Source organism: Chelonoidis abingdonii, chromosome 1 (genome assembly GCF_003597395.2).
Source record: "Chelonoidis abingdonii isolate Lonesome George chromosome 1, CheloAbing_2.0, whole genome shotgun sequence".
NCBI classification, from domain to species: domain Eukaryota; kingdom Metazoa; phylum Chordata; order Testudines; family Testudinidae; genus Chelonoidis; species Chelonoidis abingdonii.
Window position 1 is genome coordinate 275612746 of NC_133769.1, and position 4144 is coordinate 275616889.

Here is a 4144-nt window from a genome sequence, read left to right on the forward strand (position 1 = left end):
AAAGATTCTAAAGATTACAAGATTATGCCAGCTGGTTTTGAACAAGCCAGTCATAACCACGGCAATGGAAAATTATGAAAAGAATATGAGATGTCAAGATTTGTATTTTGTCATAAGCAATTGCTGCTTTAGAGCACCTTTCTACTAAGCAAAGTGAGAGTTTTTTTTCCCTCTCCACAATTGAAATCTTCCACCTGTTTTTCTTTTGTTTTGTTCTTGAGATGTCATCTTGAGCAACCACTGATCATGTCCTCAGCATTTCTAGTTCTGAAAATGTATATCACGTCAAGCGCTGCTATATGCAGAATGCTAGGGAAAGCAGTGTATAGCAAAAGAGCTCTCAAGGGGTAGTGGGATAGCTTGAGAAAGCTATGCTTGGGCTAAAGCTTAAAAGAAAGATATACATGAGGTGACATATGCCGCCATGTTCTTCTCTAGAGGCTGCCTGGGTGGAGGCTGTGGTGCATTGCTTCCTCTATCCTGCAGCCGACAGCAGGATCAGGACGGTAAGGCTTTTGAGAACTCACTCTCAGAAAGAGAGAAATCTCTCAGGCACTTTCATCAAGTTCTACTCAAACCCCAGTAAACAACTACTCACCAATGGGCACAATTTCTGAGGCACAATTATACTCTGTGCAAGAGCCATCCCTAGAAGCGCACATTCCTTCCCCCTTGGTAAGACAAATATCAATTCCTTTTTAATTATTTCATTGATGCTTCAACAATGTGCTTGGCCCATTGCAGTAATAACAATACTAATACCTTGTGCTTCATGCTGCGTTTCAGCAGCAGGTCCCAGAGCACTTCACAGAGGAGGTCAATACCATTATCTTTTTTATGGAGAGGGAAACCGAGGCACAGAAGTGACATGACTTCCCAAAGTCACCCTGCAGACTAATGGCAAAGACAAGACTAGAGCTTAAGTCAGGGGTCCCCAAGGTGGTGCCTGCGGGTGCCGTGGTGCCCCCCGGGGCATCTAAGTGCGCCCGCGTACTGGCCAGCAGATGAGCTTCCACCAAAATTCGGCAGTATTTCAGTGGTGATGCCTCTGGATGATGCTGTTTGACGGTGGCATTTTGGCGGATGCTCATCCACCGCCACAGTCCTCCATGGCTCGTCGTCCAGCACCTGCCAGATGAAAAAGGTTGGGGACCACTGACTTAAGTCATCTGTAACCAAGCCTAGCATGCTGTCTTCTAGTACAAATCAAAGCCACGCGCCCATCCCCTAAGGCGCTTACAGGCTAACTGCAGATGCAATGAAGGGAGTAACAGGGCAATGCGGAGGAAGAGAACAGGGCAATCCTCAATAAAATTATTCGGATGCTTAGAGCTGCCTAGTTCTCAGAAAGATGGAACAACCCTGTATCCCTGAAGCATCCCATCTTCAATGCATGTTCTTCTTGCTTGGTACTTACATTCGTCCATTATCTGGGTTTCCTGTGATAGCAACCACCTTTGTCACCATGCATGTTGCCCGCATTGGACAATCTCTATCAGAGATGGCATGTCTGGGAGTGGTCTCTTTCGCTTCACCCACCCCTAGAAAGAAGAAAGTGATGGGCTCATCAACAGGATCGGCTCCAGCTTTTTTTGCCAAGCGGGAAAAAAAAAGAGCAGCACTTCGGTGGCAGCTCAGTCACGCTGCTTCTTCTGCAGCAGTTTGGCGGTGAGTCCTCCCTCTCGCCCTTCCTCATCAGCGGCAATTTGGCGGCAGCTCAAAGAGAGAGAGAGGGAATGAGGGACCAAATTACTGCCGAGGACCCGGACGTGCCGCCCAGATACCGGATAGAGTGCCGGCCCTGCTAATCAACAACCTAAGCAGCCAAACAGAAGGTGGAGTAGAGTGAGGGGATTCACCCAATGGAAATATAAACAGTGCAACCTCTCCCAGTCTGATCCTTCTGGAATGCTGTGAGTTGCAAATATGGAAGTAGAGCAAGAACTGACAGGATTGGAAGGGGATTTCAATGCAAACAGTCCCTTCTGTGAGCAAGAGTCAGGCTAGCTGTAACCCTAATAACATGAGACTAGTAGAAGCGAGGATTGTGCGAGGTGAGTGGGGAAAAAACTATGTGAGAAGTTGTTGTGACCTTGTGTTAGATAAAGTATGGAATGAAGTCTATAGTCTAAACAGAAGTGAGAAAAATAAGATATCAGGATGACCCATGTATAAACAAAATGCAGCTGTTGCTCATTAAGGTATGTAACAAAAGGTATAAATGCATGCTGTAATTGTTTACCTGTAGAGAGACTTGCCCATGTGGGGAAAACCCTGTGTCCTACTGCACTCTCTCCCTCCATGCAATTGCTAGACCCAACCAGAGAGTGAGGACTATGTTTTTCTCTGACACAAATAAATGCACAGGGATGTGAGATCCAAATATGAGTTGCTCCAGCTCTACCTACTCCCACATGCACGTGCCTAAAGCCCTGTAGCTTTATATTATTGGAATGATCATATATATTGAAATAAATGTATACACTGAGAATAAGCTGTGTTTTTGCAAATATGTGGAGTTAGACTTGTAAATAAACCTAGGAACTGGTACAGAGCTCTGCATACAGAACATACATGTAGCTGGAGCATTAGGTGATAAATCAAACCCTTTGAGATGTTGAAGGAAAAACTACTCTGCATGTTCCTAAGACCAGAGGGTCAGGGGCTGGGCACTGTCAAGCTGGCCAACTCTCTTCCCCCTTCTCATGCCACCTGCTACTGTTTGAGTTATCAGGGAGCAAAATAAAGGCATTAAAAGTGTTGTGCTATGAAAAAACTTCACATTTCGTTCATGTTTTGATAACTCCCAAAGTGGCCATACCTGATCTGCCTTTAAACAACACCAAAAATCAAAGCAAGTATTTTGGGACATAGGAGCAATACAAGAAATTTTATTGCTAAAGATCTTTTTTTTTCTCCAGCAAATTATATGCATCTGGATATAGAGGGGTATAATGAAAGGATTTTTATATTGCTATTAATCATAATTTTCTGTCTATAGTAAGGCAAAATGTATTTGCAGGGATCTCTTGGTGAATATTGTCTTTGCTATATTCTATGTGATAGGTAATAGATGTGTTTAGCAGCAACTGGCTTTTTTATTTCAAGCACTGATCTGTTTTATTTACATAAAGTGTGTCTAGCTCAAAAACAATGAGAATGTGCAAAAAAAAAAAGTCTTCCCTGGGCTTTTCTTGTGTGTGTGTCACGCTGATGGTGGAAGGGTGGTGCCTACACAAACGCTTCATTATGTAATTTAATACATGGGAAACACTCGTTTAGTAGCTGCTGAAGGGCAGGGTATGTATAGGTCCCTGTATTTTCCTCACACTGAGTATTTAATATTGAACAAAAAACAATTTATAACAAATATAAAATAGCAATGAGATGTAACCTCAATGAAATGACTTCAAAGAGTCCCTGAAACTAACTGAGCGTGAGCCGAAATAGCTCAGTTGGGAGAGCGTTAGACTGAAGATCTAAAGGTCCCTGGTTCGATCCCGGGTTTCGGCAGATGAATTTTGCTTTTGTGCGAAGTGACTCGCCGCTGTTCTCCCCCCTCCCTTCGCAGCCACTACGGTGGGACAGACAACAGCCCCGGCTGTAGGCGCAGAGAGGCCGGGGAGAGGTATTCCCCTTGGCGGGGGATAAGGGGGGTGGGGCAGGCCCCGGGCGGGCGCTGCAGCGTCAAGAGGCAGCAGCCAGCCGCCGCGCCGAGCTCCGCGTGTCCCGGGGCCGAGAGGAGGGCAGTTGCTGGAACCGGGGCGGCGTGTGGGTGGCCGCTGGGCCGTGCTAGCGCCCCTCCCCAGGGCTGTGGGGTTAAAGGCCCAGCGCCCCCTTAATCCTCTAAGGTATTTCGGCTCCTAACGCCCATTGCGATCAATGCACCCAAGCTTGCAACCCCAGACGTTTGAGGAAGGGGAGCGGCTCTAGGATACTCCAGCCAGTGAAGTATTTGATGCTCCCAATCGCACACAGCTTAGCGCCCCCCCCGCGCCCCCCGCCTTCACAATGCTCAGAGCGTTTTGGTGCCGCAGAGCTGTGTTTGTCAGTCTCCAGCGGGCAAGGGGAGAACTCTATAGCATTGCACACATTTGTCTTCTCATTGCCGCCCTCGGCCTGCCTTTTCTGCTATAATTCGCTC

The 4144-nt window shown here is 46.6% G+C and overlaps 1 non-coding gene across 1 annotated transcript; it reads left to right on the plus strand.

Annotated features, from left to right (window-relative positions):
• Positions 1 to 3440: 3440 nt before the first annotated feature.
• On the plus strand, positions 3441 to 3513 carry TRNAF-GAA (transfer RNA phenylalanine (anticodon GAA)). The gene has a single exon. It is a non-coding gene; the product is annotated as a tRNA-Phe (tRNA).
• The last annotated feature ends 631 nt before the right edge of the window (positions 3514 to 4144 follow it).